Source organism: Lactuca saligna, chromosome 7 (assembly GCF_052625555.1).
Source record: "Lactuca saligna cultivar CGN05327 chromosome 7, ASM5262555v1, whole genome shotgun sequence".
Classification (NCBI taxonomy): Eukaryota; Viridiplantae; Streptophyta; class Magnoliopsida; order Asterales; family Asteraceae; genus Lactuca; species Lactuca saligna.
In genome coordinates, this window is record NC_136423.1 from 157191679 (window position 1) to 157219656 (window position 27978).

Below are 27978 nucleotides of genomic sequence, written 5' to 3' on the forward strand. Positions count from 1 at the left end.
ATGGATATGATGTATATGGTGAAAACAACGTGTTTGATGAAATGCCTCAACGAAATTCGGTAAGTTATTAAGCTATGAATATGTGTTTTTTTATATATTAATTTGTGAATATATAAGTTATTAAAATGTGATTATATATTTTGTTTATTCACTAAATTGTGAGTTAGTATCTGGAATATTGAATTATGTTGTGAATTAATGTCTCAAATATTGAATTAAACTGTGAATTCTGATTTTTTTTTTTTTATATCTTGATCTGATTTTTTATATTCAATAAATTGTATATGTGTTTCTTTTGATGTTTGGATCTGAAAGATGAGATAATTTATGTATATATTAAATTGTGGATAGTTTGTTTAATACAATAACATATGAGATTATACTTGTAAATGAGCTATAAATATATCATATTAAACTTTGAATTTTGTGTATTAAGTTGTAAATTTTATACATGACTTAATATAATAAATTCACAATTTAATACATAGAAATATCTACATATATGAACGCATAAATGTAATTTTTAAGTTGATAATATTTATGTGAATAAATAATTTTACGTATTAAACTGTGAATTGATTGTATATTAAGTTGTGAATTGATTGTACTATGCTGCGAGTTTGTTATGAATTTTGTGTTTGCTTCTGAAATATAAGAAGAAATAATCATTATACACATATATGATTTTTTTCTAAATTTAAATAGATTATACAAAAACTTAAATTTAGAATATTGTGTAAATCTAACTTTGAAAAAAAACACTAACCTTCATATAGGAAAATATAAATGTATGTTTTAAGTTAAGAATATGTCATTTCATTGTATTAAATTGTTAATATAATATATTAAGTTGTGAACTTTTAGTATTAAACGGTAATTGATTATATTAACTTGTGAACTGATATGTGAAAGTCTAAATGTAAGTTTTAAGTTAAGAATATGACATTTCAGTGCATCAAATTGTTAATTTACTATATTAACCTGTGAATTTTATGTATTAAACGGTAATTGATTATATTAACTTGTGAACTGACTGCAACTTACTGTGATTTTTTTATATATAAATTTTGTGTTAACATATAAATGATTTATGAATGAACTTTTGTATTAATGTTAGAATACATTTATTTTTTGTGTTATATAAGTACGTAAGAATGCATTAGTTTTTTTTAATTTTTTTGTATTAAATTCAATATGAGTGAATTAATAGGTTTATTAAATTATGAATGTAGTATTTACCCTCTCATTGCATTAGTTTATATGCAAATCTGATTTTCAAGAAAAGATGGTTGCAATGTTGGCATAGGTGGTTGGTGGCAGCGTGTGTTTGTGGTGGTAGTGGTAGAGTTTGGGTTTTACTTCTTTAAATTTGTTAATTGGTATAAAATAAATTGTATTAAGTTGTGAATTTTGTCTATTAAAGTGTAAATAAAGTGTATAAATTTGCATTTTACATAAATTTTGGGTTAAAAATATAAAATGATTATATGAATGAAAATATTAGACTAAAAAAATATGATTTTGCCCTTATCTTAACAAACAAAACAAAATTAAGATTTTAACATAGTTAGTAATATTCACAATACATATTACTTATTAAATGTTGGTTCTTAGGGTTCTTAATCTTTTGTGGTTCTCATTTGAACCACTCCATATATATATATATATATATATATATATATATATATATATATATATATATATATATATATATATATATATATATATATATATATATATATGTATGGGTAAAGTGAATATACCTAACAACCTTATATAAGCTTAGGTACCTAATATAATAATACTACATTGGTTTGTATCATATTTACATTGTAATGGTTTAAGGTTCTTAAACTTCAACCCCATAACTTTATTACTTCCAAAATCTTTGGACTTTCACAAATATCTTTCTTTTACATCACGTCTTTCTATTGAATACTGCCTGATGGGTTTCATATCCTACCGCTACAAATGAAATGATGTAGGAGAAATATAATGGTGAATTTCCAAATTTTTTTGAAGTAAATCAAGTTTAGGGATGAAGTTTAAGAACCTTTGATGATTGCAATGAAAATTTAATGCAAAATGACGTAGTTTAATGAGGTTAGGTACCTAAGCTTATATAAGGTTGTTAGGTATATTCACTTTACCCTATATATATATATATATATATATATATATATATATATATATATATATATATATATACATCATGATTTTCTCTCCAATTACTCCTATACTTGATTAACTAATCTTGATAACTACTAGGGCTAGCATGCCAAGGGCAGGGAAATGCGCAAACACTACTAGAAAAAAGGGTGTTTTCCTACGGATAATAGCTACGAAAAATTTCCGTAGCTAATTAGCTACGGAATGGCTAAAGATTAGCTACAGAATAACTGCGGAATACCTACGGATGGTAGTCCGTAGTTATTCCGTAGCTAATTAGTTACGGAATAGTTACGAATGTTAACCCGTAGCTATTCCGTAGCTGATTAGCTACAGAATGGCTACGGAATAGCTACGGATACAATATTAAACCATTAAATGAGTAACGGATCTCGAAGGTGCAAACGAATTTATGAACACTATTAATAACTATAAGTTGTTAAAAATAAAGATAATTATGTATAATAGAGGTGGGAAAAACGAAGAGAAAAAAACGATGTTTAATGCCCGAAAAATAAAAAATAAGAAAAATCCGTAGCTACTCTGTAGCTAATTAGCTACGGATTAGCTATGAAATTTTTTTATTTTCTATTTTCTGGGCACCAAACGTCGTTTTTTTCGCTTCGTTTTTTTACACCTCTACTATACATGATTATCTATACTTTCACCAACTTATAGATATTAATATCATTCATAAAGTCGTGTGCACCTTCGGGATCAAGTATTCGTTTCACAGTTTTAACAATATAATTACTATACTTTTCACAAAATTGTGATGAATATATTGTTGTATATGTATATTTACATAAATGAAAGACGTGTGGTATATGTGTACATGTATGTGTGTATGTATACGTGTTTGTGCGTATTTATATGTGAATGTAGATCATCAGCGTGTTAGACCATTAAACGAGTCATGGATCCCGGATATGTACACGACTTTATAAATGATATTAATAGCTATAAGTTGGTGAAAATATAAATAATCATGTATAATAGATGTGTGAAAAAAACGAAGCGGAAAAAACGACGTTTGGTACCTGAAAAATCGAAAATAAGAAATATTCGTAGCTAATCCGTAGCTAATTAGCTAATCGAAAATAAGAAGTATTAAATTGTGTTACAATTTTTTTTGGGTTGATAGGTTGTGTGCAGAAGTTTCTACCATGGAACAACAACAACAAATGAAATAACAAATGGAAATAGTTATGTGGATGTTGAATATGTATGGAAATCAACCCGATGCTCCCCCCGATAATCCACCTTAGGACAATTGATAAGTATTTTGGAACAATTGAATTTGTAAACACTTGTTATTGTTTGTTTGTTTTGTTAGTGCTTACTTTTGTATGGTATTTTGGACCATGGAATGAAATGTGTCACACTTGGTATTAAGGATGTTTTTTGATGTATTTTATATGGTTTTTGGAACAAATCTGAATTGAATGTGGTATTTGACAAAAAAAATTGAAGATTTTGAATTAATTTTTTTTAAATAAAAACGAAGCTAGCTACGGAATAGCTACGGATTTCCGTAGCTATTTAGGTCCGTAGCTATGTGCATCCGTAGTTATTTACGTCCGTAGCTATTTAGTTCCGTAGCGATTCCGTAGGAATTCCGTAGCTATTATGTAACTATGGTAGCTACGGAATTTTCAGTAGCTATTCAGTAGCGGTTCTGTAGCTAATCCGTAGCTATAATTTAACCACGGCCATTATGCTACAACCATTTTTCCATAGCAATTCCGTAGCTATCCGCTTATTGCTACGGAATAGCTACGGATTATGCCGTAGCTATTGATCAAGTTTTCTAGTAGTGAAAGAGAAGATTCGACTCCAAAGAAAATTCAGGGAAATGGATATAGTTATATGATGGACGACTCTTAATCTTTGTTAACATGTTCATCAGTTGATATATATGCATCGTTTAATCATATCAGAACCTAATATAAACTATAATATTATCATTTTTAGATAAAAACTGTCGGATGTTTCCTTCCCGACTTTATTATCCTTAAATCATTGTTGAGGGAGTCCCAAATCTTTGAAACTTTTAAGGTATTTCCAATAGACATATCGAAAGTAGTATCAAAATCTTGCATTTCGTTTGCTTCTTCCTCAAAAGTCGACCAAACATATCCCCATAGGACTCTAGGTTTTCGTTTGTCAGTTCCAAAGTTTCCGGATCCGATCCTGGTTCCTCCATTTTAAAGTCAGACGTGTCACCTTAAACGATGAGAGCGAGAGCGAGAGAGATAAATCTGGAGAAAATTTTGTGGATTCAACAAATTTATTTGGGGATATATGCGCTTTTTTGTTATGTTTGAATCTATGGTAGACTAATTTCATGGTTAATTTATAGGGATTGCTGAGTCAATTTCAAATTCAAAAAGCATATGGAGAAGAAAAGGTATAACAAGTCTAAATGAGCGACAAGTGGCAAACATTAAATGTGGTGTGTAATATAACGACATGTGGACAAGCAAAACTAGTATTTTATTAGTTAGAGTAGAGAGAATAGATTAGAGTAGAAGTAGATTTAATTACATTGACTGTCGAGATCTATTGTTTCGTTGTAAAAGCGTAAGTTTGCGTCATTAAATTCATCATGTTATGGATGTGTGCTAAATGGAATAGTTCTGTTTGATTTCGTTGTTAATATTTTTCCAAATTTAAATGCAAAACCTGGGATACATCTACCATTTTCTTTGAGTTGCAAACACTGGGCTTTTGTTGATTTATTATCGATGATCAGGATTTCACTTGCGTTATCGTTTTATTTGAAAGGATGATTTCTCCGATTATTATAAATGTTGAATCATCGATCAGTGAAAAAAATGTTTGTTTATGCAGGAGCTTACAAAGATGTCGTTTATCATGGAGTTTGCAGAGAACTTAATCCTGAGGTCGATGGAGGATCCAGTAGAAAGAGATCGCAAATTCAGAGATCATATGTATGGCCTAAAGGAAAGTTGTGATAAAACAAAAAAAATGTGGAGCTATCCAATTCGGCCTTATGGATTTTGGACATTTGATCGCCACAATGCTCAGATCTTCTGGGACGCTCAGATTAGCCATGTCCGAGGTCGTAGGGACCCCTATGATGACATCCTTCAAGACTACTCCAAATAGATTGTGAGTTCCTATTTACATGTTTACTATTAGGGATTTGTTTATCTGCCTTCATATTAGATTATCTAAACAATATAAGAACATAAAGTTTGTGTTAACGAGGGGCTGTTACATAATCCTATTACTATCCCATCTTTTTTGGTGCAACAAATCATGCTTCTCAATGAATATCATTACATAGCGTTTTGCCTTTTTCAGGGTTTTGAAAACTGTTTGTGATGAAAGATTAATATGAATCACTCTCGAAGCTGATTCATTACTGCTCGTTTTCATTTTACACAGGAAACACGCTTAATGTGTATGATACGATTGGTGGTCTTCACAAATAAAGTCCTTATGAGATCTTCATCATAGTATTCAATAGAAGTTTGGATTTTTAGAATAAAGTTTCTAAATTCGAACGCATGTGATTCCTTTTTTCCTACCTAGAGTATTACATTTTGTAATAAAATTCAAAGTGATAATTTTGACCACTCTCTTATTAATTTGAGTAAATTACTGAAATCGTTCCTGTGGTTTGATTAAAATTGCACGTTTAGTTCCTAACTTTTTCTTTTTCACTCGGATCGTAACTATGCTTTGATTTTATTGCGTTTTTCGTTCCATGCATACATAATGTTAGGGACCAAATGGGCAATTTTGACCAAAGCATAGGGACAAAAAACACAACCAAATCATTTCATAGGAACGATTGGAGTACAAAATAAAAGTTAGGGACCAAACATGTAATTTTTATCAAAACATAGGGACGATTTTAGTAATTTACTCTATTGATTTAGATATGTTTTAGCCTTAATGTTAACCATATATATATATATATATATATATATATATATATATATATATATATATATATATATATATATATATATATATATATATATATATATATATAGAGAGAGAGAGAGAGAGAGAGAGAGAGGTTCCATTGAAATTAAAAATAAAATAGAGTTTTTGAGATTCAATCTTAGCCACGTATTTCACATCTGCCACTCTAACCCTCCGGCGTACCGGCACGGTAGGCCTGGTATAATCATAAATGATTATACAGTGTCAATTGTTCATTTCTCCTCCGCCACCATAACCACCACCGCCACTACCAATACCACCACCTTCGACACCAGTCGACCCCACCACAGTCACCTCCGTTATTTATACCACCGTCACCTCTGTCACTACCACCTCTTCTACCACCAACTGTTATAATTATTTATGATTAGTTAATCTGTAAACAGACATATATGTATAATTATTTATGATTAGACATATACGTATAAATATGTATAATCATGTATGATTATACCTCTTTGCCATATAATCATTTATGATTAGGCATACGTTGCTGCTGCCGGTATGCTGAAATATTAAAACGGCAAATGAGAAATATGCGGCTGAGGTTGAATCTCATGATCTTTACTTTTTTTTAATCTCAAGTGAACCCTCCCATATCTGTGTATGTGTGTGTGTGTCTGTGTCTATATATATATATATATATATATATATATATATATATATATATATATATATATATATATATATATATATATATATATATATATATATATATATATATATATATATATATATATATATATATATATATTAGGGGTGTGCACCAAACCGCACAAACCGCATAAACCGCCCACACCGCACCAAACTGCACCGCCTAATGCGATTTAGAACTAGTGTGGTGCGGTTTGCGGTTTGAAATTTTGTTAAACCGCATTATGCTGTGCGGTTTGTGGTTTCCAATTATAACAATGCGGTTCAAACCGCACCGCATATATATATATATATATATATATATATATATATATATATATATATATATATATATATATATATATATATATATATATATATATATATATATATATATATATATATATATATATATAATACAAACACATAAAAATTACACAGAAGATACGAATTTGGTTTTATTACTAATGAATTTTGATATCACCAATTTCAATTTTTGTAAACAAATTTGTGATAGATTATTTATGTGATTGTCTAATGTAACAATGACTAGTATTGTTAAAACATTGGCAAAACCAACTTATCTTGATTCTATAACTAATATATTTATGTATAAATTTTATGTACATAATATTAAAAATACATATCCTTTTTCAAACCGCATAAACCGCAAAAAACCGCACAAACCGCCCGCACCAAACCGCACCACATAACGCGGTTTAGAACCTTCGCGGTGCGGTTTGCGGGTTTCTAAAATTTCAAACCGCACATGCGGTGTGGTTTGCGGTTTCGACTCGAAACCTCACCAAACCGCACCGCGAACACCCCTAATATATATATATATATATATATATATATATATATATATATATATATATATATATATATATATGTGTGTGTGTGTGTGTGTGTGTGTGTGTGTATGTGTGTGTGTGTTTGTATGTGTGTATTAGGTTATAACACGTTGGATCTACAGTTACAAAATTAAACGAATTTTGATAATTAAAAATCAAAATTATTAATCAAGTATTTTCAAAGAAATTATTAATTATGAGAGTTATGTGATTTTTATGTAACTTTATAACGATTGATTTAAATAAATATGTGAAATTATTTTTTTATGATACATGAAGCATTATTTATGTTTGAATTATTAAAAAATTATGATATAATATAATGAGATAGATTGATTATAAAATAAGACAACCACAATGAAACAAATAAAAATTTGTATATGACAAATTAAAAAGTTAAGCTACATAAACATACATAAAAAATATAACAAACTACATACAAAAATTAAGAATAAAGTTTATTTTACTAATAATAATAAAAGATATCATTTATAAAAATAGAAAAAAATAATAAAATTTAACTTTCTAATAATCCTTCCATCCGATTATCGCTCCACCCACCCATCCATTGATTCATCATACAAACCACTTTCTTGTGATAACCCTATCGGTGTTTTAATTTTACAGCACCATTGCTGACCTTATTTCGTATACATTTTTCACAACAACATACATATACGCCGCCATCGATCAAATATTAGAAGTGGAGATATGTACTGATTACATTTCAAATTCATTCAATTAAACCCCTTTTGCACATGATTGTCGTTGATTACACATCGGAAGGACTAACCTTTGAAATATAATGTAATATTGGTTCACCGAAGTAATGAAATCAGTACGTGTGGAAAGAAAAAAACGCTTGAACCAACGGAAGTACGCCATATGACGACAGTAAGATTCAATCTGGAACACTTGCTTTTGTTCCTCCTTCTTCAATATTTTAACAAAAAACAACTATTTGGGAATAGAAACTTACCTATTTAATTTTCAGGAAATTTCAATTTAAAGATGATAGCATGAAAAATCAAAAGCAAATGACTGCAAATGCTGAGAGTGAAAGAAATAATCGGGTACTTGTCAAAATTATCAGTGACTAAAATTCGAATTTCGAAATTCGAAAATGCTAAGTATTAGATGTTTTTTGTTCAAAATATTCATCTTATTAATAGATAGGAAGATAAGAAATTGATTTTATCGATTTACCTTCCATATTAGGTGAATAATTGTTTGACCATAAAAAAGTAATATTTAATATTTTTGCAGATATAGATATATATATATATATATATATATATATATATATATATATATATATATATATATATATATATATATATATATGTATGTATATTCCAAATGATCAGTCTGTTAGTTCAAATAATTATCTCCAATATCATTGTACTTTTCTTATCAGGATCATTTTATAGTAACGTTTACCTATCAAGGACCATTCATGTGGTTTATAATTTTCTACTCTAGATTGGTATTTAAGTAACTTCGAAAAATATAACATCTTACTTTCACCTTCATTAGTGATATTTGAATTTACTTAAGACAAAGATTACTTTTAGGATTATGGTTGTATAAAATACCCTAATTGGATGGTATAAGCTTGAAGTTTTTTGTTTAGTTGATGGAATAAATCTCTCAAAAATACTTGGGAAACAATTTTATATCTCATGATAAATTGCTAATGCTGAATTACTTCAAAAAAATGGAGTCAATTGCTTTCATTTTTATGTCCTTAACAACATTTTACTTTAAGTTATATTTCAATTAGAGCATTCAACTTTGAAATTAATGTTCATTGTATGTCAAGTATAGAGTTCTACTACATGATGGATCCGAGTTTACTTATAGTATGTACATGTTAAGATATTAATACCACTAACCTGTGTATGCTACTGGAAAAGCAACCCCTTTGGCTACTGGAATTGTGGGTTAGCAGCAGCAAGAGAGGCTGGTGGACTTGTAGTTTATATGATCCGACTAAAAAGGATGGTTGGAAGGGCCTTTTTGTTTTTTGGGCCTCCTAGAACTGGTAAAATTAGCATTGCCCTTGTATTTCCCAAGAACTGGGCATTAAGGTGTGCCATTTTCACATCTACACTATATATTGAAAATTATTCTTCATATATTGGAATATGTTCATCTTATTGAGAAAATCATTGTATTTATTCATCATTGTAACATCCCAATGATGAGGTACTTCTAATTTTTACCCTATAATTGAAATATAATGTAATATTGGTTCACCGAAGTAATGAAATCAGTACGTGTTCAAAGAAAAAAATGCTTGAGCCAACCGAAGTACGCCATATGACGATAGTAAGATTCAATCTGGAACACTTGCTTTTGTTCCTCCTTCTTCAATATTTTAACAAAAGACAACTCTTTAGGAATAGAAACTTACCTATTTAATTTTCAGGAAATTTCAATTTAAAGATGATAGCATGAAAAAATCAAACGCAAATGACTACAAATCCTGAGAGTGAAAGAAATAATCGGGTACTTTTCAAAATTATCAGTGACTAAAATTGAAATTTTGAAATTCGAAAATGCTAAGTATTAGATGTTTTTTGTTCAAAATATTCATCTTATTAATAGATAGGAAGATAAGAAATTGATTTTATCGATTTACCTTCCATATTAGGTGAATAATTGTTTGACCAAAAAAAGTAATATTTAATATTTCTGCGGATATATATATATATATATATATATATATATATATATATATATATATATATTCCAAATGATCAGTCTGTTAGTTCAAATAATTATCTCCAATATCATTATACTTTCCTTATCACGATCATTTTATAGTAACATTTACATATCAAGGACCATTCATGTGGTTTATAATTTTCTACTATAGATTGGTATATAAGTAACTTCGAAAAATATGGCATCTTACTTTCACTTTCATTAGTGATATATTTGAATTTACTTAAGACAAAGATTACTTTTAGGATTACGGTTGTATAAAATATCCTAATTGGATGGTATAAGCTTGAAGTTTTTTGTTTGGTTTATGGAATAAATCTCTAAAAAATACTTGGGAAACAATTTTATACCTCATGATAAATTGCTAATGTTGAATTAGTTCAAAAAATGGAGTCAGTTGCTTTTATTTTTATGTCCTTAACAACGTTTTACTTTATGTTATTTTTCAATTAGAGCATTCAACTTTGAAATTAATGTTCATTGTATGTCAAGTATAGAGTTCTTCTACTTGATGGATCCGAGTTTACTTATAGTATGTACATGTTATGATATTAATACCACTAACCTGTGTATGCTACTGGAAAAGTAATCCCTTTGGCTACTGGAATTGTGGGTCAGCAGCAGCAAGAGAGGTTGGTGGACTTGTAGTTTATATGATCCAACTAAAAAGGATGGCTGGAAGGACCTTTTTGTTTTTTAGGCCTCCTAGAACTGGTAAAATTAGCATTGCCCTTGTATTTCCCAAGAACTGGGCATTAAGGTGTGCCATTTTCATATCTACACTATATATTGAAAATTATTATACATATATTGGAATATGTTCATCTTATTGAGAAAATCATTGTATTTTTTCATCATTGTAACATCCCAATGATGAGGTACTTCTAATTTTTACCCTATAATTGAAATATAATGTAATATTGGTTCACTGAAGTAATGAAATCAGTACGTGTTGAAAGAAAAAAAATGCTTGAACCAACCGAAGTACGCCATATGACGACAGTAAGATTCAATCTGGAACACTTGCTTTTGTTCCTCCTTCTTAAATATTTTAAGAAAAGACAACTGTTTGGGAATAGAAACTTACCTATTTAATTTTCAGGAAATTTCAATTTAAAGATGATAGCATGAAAAAATCAAAAGCAAATGACTGCAAATCCTGAGAGTGAAAGAAATAATCGGGTACTAGTCAAAATTATCAGTGACTAAAATTGAAATTTAGAAATTCTAAAATGCTAAGTATTAGATGTTTTTTGTTCAAAATATTCATCTTATTAATAGATAGGAAGATAAGAAATTGATTTTATCGATTTACCTTCCATATTAGGTGAATAATTGTTTGACCAAAAAAAGTAATATTTGATATTTCTGCATATATATATATATATATATATATATATATATATATATATATATATATATATATATATATATATATATATATATATATATATATATATATATATTCCAAATGATCAATCTGTTAGTTCAAATAATTATCTCCAATATCATTGTACTTTTCTTATCAGGATCATTTTATAGTAACGTTTACATATTAGGGACCATTCATGTGGTTTATAATTTTCTACTATAGACTGGTATATAAGTAACTTCGAAAAATATAGCATCTTACTTTCACCTTCATTAGTGATATATTTGAATTTACTTAAGACAAAGATTACTTTTAGGATTACGGTTGTATAAAATATCCTAATTGGATGGTATAAGCTTGAAGTTTTTTGTTTAGTTTATGGAATAACTCTCTAAAAAATACTAGGGAAACAATTTTATATCTCATGATAAATTGCTAATGCTGAATTAGTTAAAAAAATGGAGTCAGTTGCTTTCATTTTTATGTCCTTAACAACGTTTTACTTTAAGGTATTTTTCAATTAGAGCATTCAACTTTGAAATTAATGTTCATTGTATGTCAAGTATAGAGTTCTACATGATGGATCCGAGTTTACTTATAGTATGTACATGTTATGATATTAATACCACTAACCTGTGTATGCTACTGGAAAAGTAATCCCTTTGGCTACTGGAATTGTGGGTCAGCAGCAACAAGAGAGGCTGGTGGACTTGTATTTTATATGATCCGAATAAAAAGGATGGTTGGAAGGGCCTTTTTGTTTTTTGGGCCTCCTAGAACTGGTAAAATTAGCATTGCCCTTGTATTTCCCAAGAACTGGGCATTAAGGTGTGCCATTTTCACATCTACACTATATATTGAAAATTATTCTTCATATACTGGAATATGCTCATCTTATTGAGAAAATCATTTTATTTTTTCATCATTGTAACATCCCAATGATGAGGTACTTCTAGTTTTTACCCTATAATTGAATTATATTGCATTTTGGTGCTTAAGTAAAAGAAAGAGTGCAAAAGGGGCCCTAGTGGCACTTTGGTAAATTTGGATTTGGGGAGTACAATGAGTGTACGTGTGTACGCTAAGCATACTGGGGCATGCCTTATTACGTTGGGCCTACACCTCATATGCAGGGCGTACGTGAAGATCATGCCACCCTAATTTTTAGGGTTTTGACTCTATATAAACAACATTATAAGCTCAGGTCCCCTTCGTTCTTCAGCCACCCTCTGTGATAACGACCCACAAGCAGCCCCTAAGTAAAAGAGTGCCTTTTTGCAGCAGCCCAACGGAGTGTTTAGAGGTGTTCTTGAAGTTGAAGAGTGGCGTGTGAAGAGCTTGGAGTTGGGAAGCACCTTGGTTCTATGATTTATACTTTGGTTGCAATCTCCAGGAGGTATAAAGCTTGCTACTTTATCACTGCATCTTGTAGATCTAGATTTTTGTTCTTTCAAGACACTTTTTGGACCAAAAATGGTGATTCTTGAGCATGGCATGTTCTTGACCCATTAATCCGTCCTTTCGGACCTTAGGGAGGGTTTTTAATCATAAAAATGGGGTCTTAATGGTTAGTTTTGCTCCATGCATTCTTTAGAAGGTCTTAATGTATCAAGATGTTGAGTTAAGTACTTAATTGGCATGCGAAGTCCAAAAGTTGGAAACTTTATGATTCTTAAGAATGATTTGGCTTTGGATCTGAAAATTGGACGTAAGAGCTTAAGGTATTAAGCTATTAATGAAGTTTAGAGAAGTCTAAGCGTAAGACCTGCGTAACCTGAGTACGCAGCGCGTACGTGGTTAGCTCTCTCTTCTGTGGTCAAGATTTGGGTATGCCCCACGTACTCATTTTGTGTCGGCTCAACTGAGTTAACTCGGGTCGGTAGACTTAGCTAGGTTGACTCAGTTGACTTGTTGATTTTTACTAGCTTGACTTAGACTTTAACCAAGTTTGACTAAGGGTATTTTGAGTATTTTTAATGGTGTTTGAGTATTAGTCATTTGGATGAATAGGTGACGGTTAGAGCTGAGATTTAGAGTCGGGACCTCATTAGCTATTATTCAGACTGTGAGGTGAGTTGTTCTCACTGTAATTACCGATCGAAGGCAGCAAGGTCAGACCATTGGATTAGTATCCTTCTATACATTGATATGTTGAGTATGGGATAGATATGTATGATTATATGCTAGTTATTGATATGTGTAGACATGTAGATCTATAGGACTACCTGTGATTTATGACTGTATGATTATATGTTTGTTGATTTTGTTTGTTATTTGTTATATGTCGATGTATTGTGTTGGGTTGAGGTTTTATTGCTTTGTGATGTAACCAACAAATACGGGAGCATCCTAGATATGATCTAAGGGTCGATTGGCATGCCAAACTCATACTAAGGGCTCAGGAGCATTCTAGATACAAGCTAAGGGTCAGTTAGCATGCTAGATTCGTACAGAGGGCCTGATGACTGAGTGGAACCATTGTATATTGGTATTCTAACCTGGGGTATTCCATCCCGAGGATGACTAGACCCAAAGGTTGATTGGGCCTATGGTATTCCAACCCGATGGTTGATTAGAGCTGACACATTGTTGTATACGTTATATTTTTTTTGTGTTGGTACTTTGGAGGAACTTACTAACCTTTGGATTACGATTTTTAGTTGTTGTTTCAGGTAGTTATGATGATAACGGGAAGGCGAAGGCGTAACAGTACACATCCTCTGTTTATGGCTTTATGATTTTGGGATACTCTGATATAGATAAATAATTTGGAAACGATGAATTTGTAAACATTTTATGAGTATGGGTTGTTTTTAAAAGTTTTAATTTTTTATGATTTTATGGATGTTACAAGTTGGTATCAGAGCCTAGGTTTGAGTGAAATAGAGGAACAACATTGTGAATCCAATCTTAAAGTAAGGAAATGAAAAGGTATTTAAAATGATTTTCAAATTTTTTTTCAAAATAATCAAGAGAGGATGTGATGTGTACGATCAGTTGGAGCTAGTAAATAGACCCCAAATTACTACACTGCTATTTAATATTGTGATATGTTAGAACAACATGCTAGTCATAGGGTAGGGATCTTCAGGAATCATATGATAGAACTGTCTGATTATATGATGCTTGATAGCCTAGGGTTTTTCTTATATGGAATGACATCATTACTGTAGTTGCTTAGTGTATGCATTAAAATTGTATATAACTAAGATTTTATAGCATGACAAAGTTTTATCCAGCCTTCTTTCCTGTTCCTTGTTTGGTTGTGGGTTTAGGTTAGAATCAAGTATTCGATTGTCTATAGGATCCAGTGTTACGTATGATTAGCATACACAAGTGATGCATGGTTGGTGGAAGTTTCATGGATGAGTTATGTGGGGTCAGCCAACCAGTCGAGGGATGTCTATCCTTTCTCTAGGAAGTGAGAATGTGGTGTATGTGTATTCTAGTGAGTATTGTTAGGTTTGTTATGATGTTCTTCTGAGATAAATACAGGTAGGTAGGGAAGGTAGTATGGGTCCGTACTACCGGAAACACAAGACCCGTACGCGTAGCAGGGAAGTCACAAACCCTGGGGTTTTGTTAAGATTTAGTCCTTATGGTATTATGTGCATTTATTTGATATTTCCCTTGTTTATTTTTAGTATGGTGGTTACGAGGCGATTTGAGGCAGGATCTAGATCAAGACCAGGAGCGAGTGGCCAGGATAGGCCAACATTGACTAAGGACCGGGTTTGGGAGATGTGTAAGAGGATATCCATTGATTCTCCACTTTTAGGTTTAATCAGGAATGTAAAACCCCGTTTATTTATTAAATAAATAAATTAATTAATGAATGGCTAGTAGTCCTAAAATAATAATTATATATATACCAAAGGATGGTTCGAAGGGCTAATTATCATTTTTAGAAGTCGGGGGTTAAAAGCGTGAGTTTGGGACTCATTTTATAAATATTTATAAAGATAGGGGCTCTGTAGTAATTAATTGAATTTAATTTAAAAGGAAATGAGGTGGAGGGGATGATTATGTCATACTTAAGATATTGGGGGTCGTTTTTGTGAAAGATGGACTTAATTTGTAAAGGAATTGAAGGGGGTAAGGTTTAAATGGAATATCTTAGACTTGTTTTGAAGGGATTCTATGGAGGAGGGGTCTGAACTGTCATTATGGCAAAGACATGATGAGGGATCGGGTATATAGTCTCCTTACCCGTCAAACCCTAACCCTAAGCCCTTATGTTGCAGCCGTCACTCACACCCCCCCTTATGCCTCCCAACCGCCGACCGCCACCCATTTTCTCTTGCTCCTCCAACCACCGAGCCTCCATTGTGTCTCTCCGGTGCTACTGAAGATGGAGACCATTGCGTAATGCTGCCATTCAGTTGGTAACGGAGGGAAGCGGGTTGCAGTCGCCACCTCCATCCGTTAGATCCTGCCAATCCCGCCTTGCTGTTGCCTTCCGGCGGGTGGTGAGGCCGAGAATCATCGACGGATATTAAGCATGACAGTGCCACCGCCACCATCCCTCTGTATCTTCTTATTCTTCTCCTCCTGCCTTCTACCATTGTGAAGGGCTCGTTGTTCCACCATCGGGTGGGTGTTGCTGTTGTGGTGGTCGTAAACCACCGCTATCGTCATCGCTAGTGTTGTTGACGAGGCCAAGAGTGCTGTAGACGACGCCATGGTGGTATGCTACCACCCTCGGACGTGCTTCTTCTTCCCTTCTGCCAAGCAGTCGTCGCCGCTACAACTGTTTCATTGGGGTTTCGTTGTGCCGCCGGTTGCTACCACCAGCCACCGTGGGTGGTGGTTGTGTGTGTGTTTTACTTCGTGTATAGGTGTGTTTGGTTGTATTTCCGTTAGCAATATGTGTGTTTGGGTGTTGTGGTTGCCGAAATTAGTGAGAAAAGCCACCACAGCCACCACCGTGAGGGGTGGCTGCCACCATCTGCCGCCGCCGGCCACGACAAAGTGGCTGTGTGTGTGTGTGTTTAATTGTTTAGTGTGTGTTTATTTTGATATTTAGCATTGTAAAATGTAAATCACAGCTTGGAATAATAAAAGAACTTGAAAACCACCACCTTAGGGTGGTGGCTGCCGCCACCGGCCACCGTGATGGGTGGCGGTGTGCTTTGATGGTGTTTGGACTCGTTTGGATGATTGGACAAGGGACTAAAACCCTAATGGGCCTTGAAACCCTATTGGGCCTAACGAAGCTTAAGGGATTCTAATGGACCCAATAAAACCCTAATAGGCTTAATAAGATTTTAGTGGGCTTATTAGGCCCAATAAAGCCCTAATTGTCATAAAAGGCCAACAAATTGATAAATGGGCTAATATTTGGACTAGAAGACCATAATACCAATAAAACCCTAATTTGTGGAAATTGCTTGGGACGCACACGAGAATTAATTATTAAATCGTAAACAATAATTAATAATCATTGGCAAACTAGTGTAGGGAATAATGGACTTAATGGATTAAGTCCTTAATGGGTTAAGAAAGAAACACTCAACCTTAATCATCATTTCATGTGAAAACTCTAATTTGGGATTATGCGCTTGGACTTATCGAGACCCACATTTGGGCCATTGGAATGGAATTGTGTGATTAAGCCCAATCACACCATATGACTTATTTAAAAGAATGATGGACTTAATGGATTAAGTCCTTAGAGGAATAATTCCTTAATGGGTTAAGTAGGAAACTTAATCCTAATCGGCATTTTATGTGAAACCCTAACTTCACTTGGGTTTATTGTTGGGCCTTTCTATTGGGCCTTAATAATTGGATTATTAATGGGCCATCCAAGAATAATTATATGCGCTAAAATAATTTAATGGGCCTAGGGTAAGTCCCACGTAAGGGGTTGGGCCCAATTTGGAAAATTGGGCCATAGATGGACCATAGTTGGGCCTTAATGATTGTATGATGTTGGGCCTTAGAATAAGACCATGTATAGGCCTGGGCCCAATTTGGAAAATTGGGCCATATGTTGGGCTTTGATTCCTAGTTCGCTTTGGGCCTATGGTTTGGGCCTTGGACTTGAATAAAGCCAATCTTAGGGTAATGTAGTAATTATCCAAGTATGTATTTATGGTTATGTGTTGGGACCCAATTATTAATTGGGTGTTATTTTGGTGTTGACGGTTCGAGAATCTATCCTTCAGCAGCTGGGGTTGAGTCTGCGGGACTTCAGCAATGTGGGGTTGTGTCTACGGGACTTCATCAGTATGAGGTGAGTTTCCTTCCTGTAGTAACGGGTCTAAGGCACCAAGGCCGGCCCATATAGACGAGACGTTAGTATTAGAGTGTGGGCCGAGCCCGTATCTCTTAGTTGAGTTGATTATGATATATGCCAGTATGATAGAGTTATTTACACTTGTTGTCTATGCGATACTTGTATGATATGAGTTGGCGGTTGAGTGTGGGCAAGGCCCGTATCTCTCCGAGAGTGGAGTGTGGGCTAGGCCCGTATCTCCCAGATAGCGAAGTGTGGGTGGGGCCCGTATCTTCACGAGTGTGGGCGAGGCCCGTATCTCCCAGAAAGCGAAGTGTGGGCGGGGCCCGTATCTTCACGAGTGTGGGCGTGGCCCGTATCTCCTAATTGAATGTTGTTTATTATATGCTTGCATGGTATGGGGTATTATGGGGGAACTCACTAAGCTTCGTGCTTACGGTTTTCAGTTTTGGTTTTAGGTACTTCGTGTTCAAAGGAAAGGAGTCGGCTTGATCGCAACGCATGACACTATGCTTTTCCGCACACGAGATCTTTGGGATTACACTCTGATATTGTTTTATGATAACATGTTTAATTATCCCTACTTTGGTTTTGACATGACATGACATTACAAATGTTTTATTACACTGTTGGTTTTCTAATGACGTATTTAAAAGTGAAATTTTTGGCCTGTATTTTTGGGATGTTACAAGTTGGTATCAGAGCCTTGGTTTGAGGGATTCGGGCACACTGTCGGGTGTGTCTGAACTCAAACTAAGGACTTGGTATGAAAAAAAAAATCATTTTATAAAAGAAGTTTGAAAAGAGAAAAGAACTTTGAAAACAACAAGGTGTGTGATGCGTGCAATCAGCCGAGCTCAAGTAAGTTTTTCCCAAGATACCCATACGTGTTATGATATGATATGTTATGATTATGAGAACTACATGCTAGATTAGGGCTAAGGATCTAGGAGGATGCCTTATATGCCTATTATTTGTGCTTGTAGACTTGCATGCTAGTACTGATTAGTCAGCGATAGGATTACCTGTTTAGGTTATGCCTGATTGTATAAGCCTTTTAATTGCATGTACAGATTCCTGATTAGAGGATAAAATGATTTGATTGGAATATGATGGTTAGATTTTCCGTTGTCTGAATGCTGCTTGCTTTGTGCTTTGTGGGACTCTTAGTAATGTGAGTCAGCTATTAAGTGAATATGCTAAGTCACATGTGGCACGGGCTGGATAATCTCCGAGTGATAGATTTGACCCTGTTGCGCAGCTCTCGTTTGAGTCTAACCGTTATAGGGATGAGTCTGTTACTTGAAGGATTATCTGATCTCTGTTGCATGTGGCTATATTCATGAGGAAGCTAGTTGACATTACTGGGAATCTTTCAGCAGCTGAGGACTGGGTGAGTTCGGGAACCTAGGGAAGCCTAGGATATATTTCAGTGAGTTAGTAGTGAGGCTTAGTTAGACTTGGGTGTACCAGTTGAGGAAGTGACTTGGAGTATCCGGGAGGATTGCTGAGGAAAGTATGGATAGGTGTGGAAGGTAGTATTGGGCCCGTACTACTAAAAGCACAAGATCCATACTCGAATCAGTAAGAGTCTTGGAGAATCTAAGAAGCTTCAGGGATGAGTTTATGACCCAGTTTGGGGACAGAGGATGTTCTAGTTGTTGCAGCTTAGCCATTGGCAAGCGAGCTAGTGAGTGTGACAGGGTGTCAGACCCTGAATGATATGATTTCCAAGGATTGCAGATGCGGGATCGATTTGGGAGTACCCTGAAAAGAGAGGTGTGTGTGAGGTGCGTATAGTAGGGGTCTCGGGAAGAGACCCATGATTTCTGATCATCGGGTGAAAGGCCAGCAGGGTCGGAGTTAGTGCAACGCGTACAAGAAAGTGTACGAGGGAGTTTGTCACTCCAAGGGTTTAGGATGCTACAGGTGTGGAAGGGTTGATCATATCAGCTGGAGGTGACTCGGATTCCTCCAGATGTTGCGGGTATGTCATATTTTACTGCTACTAGTTGGATGTTGGGAATATGTATCGCTTTGGAATTGTGAGTGAGTCGGATAACTTAGACTTCGGGTCAGTTTTCCTGCTAGTGTTTGGGTTATCAAGGATCATATATGCCATCCTACATGCCGAAAGGTCCTTGATGAACCCAAAGAGGGATGCTTCTTGCGGAGTGGGTTCCGCGCATACCGTTATCATTTCGGATCTTTGTCGGGATCTATGCAGGAGTATTATTTAGAGGATACTCGATCAGGGTTGGAGTGATTGTTCTCCAATGAAGTCAGCATTCAGAGGTTCTGTCATTGTTCAGGTACGGTCGGTAATTGTTTATGGATGAACTTTGGAGTTTAAGGCACTACCTTTGCTAGGAACGAACTGGTGACAGGAAGAGCGTAGTGTCAGTCACGGGTGTTAGATGCATAAGTGGTTGGTCACTGGATGTTCAAGAGAATTGTGTTTTTGCGTGGGCTGTGTTCAGTTAGAGCTTAGTGGTACTGCAAGATTGGGAGTGGGAATGAGGATTCGTCAGCTAGAGTGAAGATTGAGGTCTTCAATCGACAACATGTTAGATGGATTGAGGTGTCAGACTGGATCAAATTTCAAGAGTACTCATCGAGATTTCCGAGGATGGGAGATCTCAAGGTTTAATCGGCGATTAAACGCTAGCATTGGTAGGTACAAGTTGTCATCAGTGGGATATTAGAAAGCGAGAAGGATTAGAAATCCTTCAATTCTCATGTAATGTGAAGACTTAGTCGAATCTAAGTGGGGGAGATACTTTTTATAAAGATCTCCAAATGTGAATTCTGGTTGCACGGGGTGCAATCTCTTGGGCACTTTGTCAATCAGAAGGGTATTCTAGTTGATCCGGCCAAGATAGAGGCCGTGATGCAGTGGGAGATTCCGAGGTCTCCATTTGAGATTCGGAATTTCTTGGGTCTAGCAGGTTACTACCGGAGATTTACATGGGACTTCTCCGAGATTGCGGTTCCTTTGACCCGACTGACCAAGAAGTCGGTGGCCTTTCATTGGGGGCCTGGGCAGCAGGCAGCCTACGAGGCTCTCAGACAGCGGTTGTACGAGGCACGAATTCTCACCCTACTAGAGGGTGTAGATGATTTTGTGGTTTATGGTGACGCTCGGATCACGAGCATGGGTACGGTACTGATACAATGGGGTCACATGATAGCAGGTTTCTGGAATCAGGTTAGAGTTCTGGTTAGGACTCAAGTGTAGTGGTGTGTTTGGTCGAGTGCGTGTTCGACCCGGTTTGAAAAGTGTTGTAAGACTACGGGGGTAGCTGTAGCATTCACTAGGTTTGTAGATAGTGTGAGCGTGTTGTTAGTACGTAGAACGGATAGTCGTACCCACCAGTTCGGGTGTAGCAGTAAGGATAAGGAAATCCACGGATTGGATTTCGGAATTACCCAGATGGATTGGATTTGGTTGAGCCAGTGATAGGACTGTAAGAGCGCCACTACAATTATGGGATCGGGAAAGAAATGGACTGTATAAGAAGTCATGTGAGATAAGGCTACCATTGGTCAAGTAGCAATCACTTTTAGTCTTGGATTTGATGATGACAGAATTCGACGCAAGGACCCGATCGGTTAGACCCGAAAGTTGTTTGAGCCATTGTGGCATGATAACTAGTGGCAACTAGTTCCAGGGAAGTATTTCGTTCAGGAGTCGTGAGAGGCGACTAAGTGGGAGTCCTTTGGCTCCGCAACCGGGCTGGAACCCGGCAAATTCAGATGATTAACGGATAAATTGAGACCAGGAAAGTCTCGATAGATTATGGGAAGCAGCTATGTAGCAGCATACTGCTTCCGGCAGTTTAGCGTTTAAGCAGTTTTAGCAATGGGCAGTGTTAGCAATTGTGTTTCAGGTTCCGAGTATGAATGAAATAGCTAGATGATCTGAGGAGTGACAAGTCACTCACAGCGAGAGTATCCGAGCCTTGGCCAAGTATTAGTGGTCTGCGAGGATAATTGGGCCTATGACCTTGTTTTATAATGGGAACCACATGTTAACAGAAGTTGAGTAGTTAGTTGAGGGATAAACAGACTAGATTCAATGATAATGATTCAGTATGAGTGGTCTGTCGAGGAATCAGACCATCTCGAGATAGTAGATTCAGATGAAGTAGATGTGATCCTATTGCGAGGAATTCGTACATATGAGGATATTATGGCTTTGTGAAGATTGGTCATAGCTACCCTGGGAAGGCTAGGGCGTGCCCATGATGATGACTATGTTATTAGAGTGGCTTGGTATGTAAGGATTAGCATGGAATGATTTCGAGGACGAAATCTAATTTAAGTAGGGGAGAGTTGTAAAACCCCGTTTATTTATTAAATAAATAAATTAATTAATGAATGGCTAGTAGTCCTAAAATAATAATTATATATATACCAAAGGATGGTTCGAAGGGCTAATTATCATTTTTAGAAGTCGGGGGTTAAAAGCGTGAGTTTGGGACTCATTTTATAAATATTTATAAAGATAGGGGCTCTGTAGTAATTAATTGAATTTAATTTAAAAGGAAATGAGGTGGAGGGGATGATTATGTCATACTTAAGATATTGGGGGTCGTTTTTGTGAAAGATGGACTTAATTTGTAAGGGAATTGAAGGGGGTAAGGTTTAAATGGAATATCTTAGACTTGTTTTGAAGGGATTCTATGGAGGAGGGGTCTGAACTGTCATTATGGCAAAGACATGATGAGGGATTGGGTATATAGTCTCCTTACCCGTCAAACCCTAACCCTAAGCCCTTATTTTGCAGCCGTCACTCACACCCCTCCTTATGCCTCCCAACCGCCGGCCGCCACCCATTTTCTCTTGCTCCTCCAACCACCGAGCCTCCATTGTGTCTCTCTGGTGCTACTGAAGATGGAGACCATTGCGTAATGCTGCCATTCAGTTGGTAACGGAGGGAAGCGGGTTGCAGTCGCCACCTCCATCCATTAGATCCTGCCATTCCCGCCTTGCTGTTGCCTTCCAGCGGGTGGTGAGGCCAAGAATCATCGACGGATATTAAGCATGACAGTGCCACCGCCACCATCCCTCTGTATCTTCTTATTCTTCTCCTCCTGCCTTCTACCATTGTGAAGGGCTCGATGTTCCACCATCGGGTGGGTGTTGCTGTTGTGGTGGTCGTAAACCACCGCTATCGTCGTCGCTAGTGTTGTTGACGAGGCCAAGAGTGCTGTAGACGACGCCATGGTGGTATGCTACCACCCTCGGACGTGCTTCTTCTTCCCTTCTGCCAAGCAGTCGTCGCCGCTACAACTGTTTCATTGGGGTTTCGTTGTGCCGCCGGTTGCTACCACCAGCCACCGTGGGTGGTGGTTGTGTGTGTGTTTTACTTCGTGTATAGGTGTGTTTGGTTGTATTTCCGTTAGCAATATGTGTGTTTGGGTGTTGTGGTTGCCGAAATTAGTGAGAAAAGCCACCACAGCCACCACCGTGAGGGGTGGCTGCCACCATCTGCCGCCGCCGGCCACGACAAGGTGGCTGTGTGTGTGTGTGTGTGTTTAATTGTTTAGTGTGTGTTTATTTTGATATTTAGCATTGTAAAATGTAAATCACAGCTTGGAATAATAAAAGAACTTGAAAACCACCACCTTAGGGTGGTGGCTGCCGCCACCGGCCACCGTGATGGGTGGCGGTGTGCTTTGATGGTGTTTGGACTCGTTTGGATGATTGGACAAGGGACTAAAACCCTAATGGGCCTTGAAACCCTATTGGGCCTAACGAAGCTTAAAGGATTCTAATGGACCCAATAAAACCCTAATAGGCTTAATAAGATTTTAGTGGGCTTATTAGGCCCAATAAAGCCCTAATTGTCATAAAAGGCCAACAAATTGATAAATGGGCTAATATTTGGATTGGAACACCATAATGCCAATAAAATCCTAATTTGTGGAAATTGATTGGGATGCACACGAGAATTAATTATTAAATCGTAAACAATAATTAATAATCATTGGCAAACTAGTGTAGGGAATAATGGACTTAATGGATTAAGTCCTTAATGGGTTAAGAAAGAAACACTGAACCTTAATCATTATTTCATGTGAAAACTCTAATTTGGGATTATGCGCTTGGACTTATCGAGACCCACATTTGGGCCATTGGAATGGAATTGTGTGATTAAGCCCAATCACACCATATGACTTATTTAAAAGAATGATGGACTTAATGGATTAAGTCCTTAGAGGAATAATTCCTTAATGGGTTAAGTAGGAAACTTAACCCTAATCGGCATTTTATGTGAAACCCTAACTTCACTTGGGTTTATTGTTGGGCCTTTCTATTGGGCCTTAATAATTAGATTATTAATGGGCCATCCAAGAATAATTATATGGGCTAAAATAATTTAATGGGCCTAGGGTAAGTCCCACGTAAGGGGTTGGGCCCAATTTGGAAAATTGGGCCATAGATGGACCATAGTTGGGCCTTAATTATTGTATGATGTTGGGCCTTAGAATAAGACCATGTATAGGCCTGGGCCCAATTTGAAAAATTGGGCCATATGTTGGGCTTTGATTCCTAGTTCGCTTTGGGCCTTGGACTTGAATAAAGCCAATCTTAGGGTAATGTAGTAATTATCCAAGTATGTATTTATGGTTATGTGTTGGGACCCAATTATTAATTGGGTGTTATTTTGGTGTTGACAGTTCGGGAATCTGTCCTTCAGCAGCTGGGGTTGAGTCTACGGGACTTCAGCAGTGTGGGGTTGTGTCTACGAGACTTCATCAGTATGAGGTGAGTTTCCTTCCAGTAGTAACGGGTCTAAGGCACCAAGGCCGGCCCGTATAGACAAGACGTTAGTATTAGAGTGTGGGCCGAGCCTGTATCTCTTAGTTGAGTTGATTATGATATATGCCAGTATGATAGAGTTATTTACACTTGTTGTCTGTGCGATACTTGTATGATATGAGTTGGCGGTTGGGTGTGGGCAAGGCCCGTATCTCTCCGAGAGTGGAGTGTGGGCTAGGCCCGTATCTCCCAGATAGCAAAGTGTGGGCGGGGCCCGTATCTTCACGAGTGTGGGTGAGGCCCATATCTCCCAGAAAGCGAAGTGTGGGCGGGGCCCGTATCTTCACGAGTGTGGGTGTGGCCCGTATCTCCTAATTGAATGTTGTTTGTTATATGCTTGCATGGTATGGGGTATTATGGGGGAACTCACTAAGCTTCGTGCTTACGGTTTTCAGTTTTGGTTTCAGGTACTTCGTGTTCAAAGGAAAGGAGCCGGCTTGATCGCAACGCATGACACTATGGTTTTCCGCACACGAGATCTTTGGGATTACACTCTGATATTGTTTTATGATAACATGTTTAATTATCCCTACTTTGGTTTTGACATGACATGACATTACAAATGTTTTATTACACTGTTGGTTTTCTAATGACGTATTTAAAAGTGAAATTTTTGGCCTGTATTTTTGGGATGTTACAAGGAAGGCTCAGGAAGAGGGAGTTCGGAAGGAGAACTGAAACAGGAAAGGATCAGGGATAAGGTCGATAGGTTGTCACCGATAGTTGGGGGTTGTTGACCCAATGCGGTTGAGTTTGGGTTCCAGTTTCTGGTAGGATCAAGCATATAGTATTGGAGGAGACTCATAAGTCTCATTTTTCTCTACACCTGAGAGCCACCAAGATGTATCGGGATATAAGATTGAGTTACTAGTGGCTATGTATGAAGAGTGAGATAGCCAGGTACATCCGGAGGCGCTTGACCTGTAGAATGGTCAAGGTCGAGCATCAAAGGCTGCATGGAAAGCTGAAGCCATTGGAGATTCCCATGTAGAAGTGGGAGAAAATCACTATGAATTTTATCACCAAGTTGCCGAAGACGGACAATGGTTTTGATGCTATATAGGTCATCGTGGATCAATTGACCAAGAGTGTCCACTTTTTGGCCATCCCGGAGAGCTCTTCAGCCAAAAAGTTGCTCGATGTGTATGTTTGAGATATTGTTGCTCGTCATGGGGTCCCGGTCTCCATTGTTTCGGATCGATATGTTCGGTTCACTTCCCGATTCTGGCAGAAGTTCCATAAGGAGTTGGCCACGAGACTACATTTTAGCACGACTTATTACCCGCAGACCGACGGTCAGAGTGAGCGGACAATACATACCCTTGAGGATATGTTTCAAGCCTGTTTCATTGATTTCTTAGGATTTGGGATTCCTACCTACATCTTGCGGCATTCTCCTACAACAATAGTTATCACTCCAGCATTTGTGCCCCACCTTTTGAGCTCCTGTATGGTCAAAGATGTCGTACCCAAGTATGTTGGGGAGAGTTGGTCATAGGTTCATATGAAGGATCGATGTAGTCCTTTAGATCACAGAGCTTATTCAACAGATCAGGAAGAGACTACAAACAACTCAAAGTTGGCAGAAGAGCTATACCGACCAATGCCGATCAATGTTGGAGTTTCAGGTCTGCGATATGGTGCTCCTAAAGGTCTCTCCCATGAAGGGTATGATACGTTTCAGGAAGAGGGGGAAATTGGTTCCCCAATATATTGGGCATTTCAGTGTGATCGCCAAGGTAGGCAAGCTGGCTTACCACTTGGATTTCCCGAGCGAGCTCAGTCAGATCCAGAACACTTTCCATGTCTCTTAGTTGTGGAAGTGTGTGTTGGACAGCGAGACAATGGTTCCTTTGGATGATATTCATATCGATGAGTGTCTGAATTATATCGAGACATTGGTGGATATTTTTGAAAGAAAGATGAAGGTACTGTGTAACAAGGAGATACCTTTGGTAAAGGTTCAGTGGCAATATCATAGACGCTCCAAGTGGACCTGGGAGCCAAAAGCTGAGATGCGGGAGCATTATCCTGGGTTGTTTGTCGTAGCTAACTTTTAGGATGAAGTCTAATTCAAGTGGAGGAGAATTTTAACATTCCAATGATGAGGTACTTCTAATTTAGACCCTATAATTGAATTATATTGCGTTTGGTCCCTAAGTAAAAGATAGAGTGCAAAAGGGGCCCGTAGTGGCACTCTGGTAAATTCGGACTTTGGGGAGTATGTTGAGTGTACATGTGTACGCTAAGCGTACTTGGGCACGCCTTAGTACGATGGGCGTACACCTTGTACACAGGGCCTATGATCATGAAAACCCTATTTTTTAATGTTTTGGCCCTATATAAACATCATTATAACCTCATATCCCCTTCTCTCTTCAGCCACCCTCTGTGAGAACGACCCCTAAGCAAACCCTAAGTGAAAGAGTGCCTTTTTGGATCCTATTGGAGTGTTTCAAGGAGTTCTTGAAGGTTAAGAGTGAAGTGTGAAGGGCTTGGAGTTAGGAAGCACCTTAGAGATGTGATTTCTACCTTGATTGCAACCTCAAGGAGGTATAAAGCTTTCAACTTTACCACTTCATCTTGTAGATCTAGATTTTTGTTCTTTTAAGACACTTTTTGGTCCCAAAATGGTGATTCTTGAGCATAGCATGTTCTTGACCCATTAAGCCATCCTTTTAGACCTTAGGAAGGGTCTTCGAGTCATAAAAATGGGGTCTTAATGGTTACTTTTGCTCTATGCATTCTTTAAGAGGTCTTAATGTATTAAGATGTTGAGTTAAGCACTTAATAGACATGCGAAGTGATAAAGTTTGAAACTTTATGACATTTGAGGATGATTTAGCCTTGGATCTGAAAATACGATATAAGAGTTAACGCATTAAGCTATTAATGAAGTTTTGAGAATTCTCCGCGTATGCCCTACGTAAAATGATTACACAGAGCGTACATGGTCAACTCTCCCATCTGTGGTCAAGATATGGGTACACCCTGCATACGCGTTTTGTGTCTACTCGGTTGGGTTGACTCACTTGACTTATTGATTTTGACCAATTTGAACTTGACTTTGACCAAGTTTGACTAAGGAGTATTTTGAGTATTTTGAATGTTGTTTAAGAATTGGTCATTTGGATGAATAAGTGACGGTTAGAGCTGCGATTCCAAGTCGA

At 36.5% G+C, this 27978-nt stretch overlaps 1 long non-coding RNA gene across 1 annotated transcript; it reads left to right on the forward strand.

Moving 5' to 3' along the window:
• The first annotated feature begins 4662 nt into the window (after positions 1-4662).
• On the forward strand, positions 4663-5767 carry LOC145006499 (uncharacterized). The gene is made up of 3 exons (XR_013662917.1): positions 4663-4752; positions 5023-5304; positions 5584-5767. It is a non-coding gene; the product is annotated as an uncharacterized LOC145006499 (long non-coding RNA).
• Positions 5768-27978: the final 22211 nt, after the last annotated feature.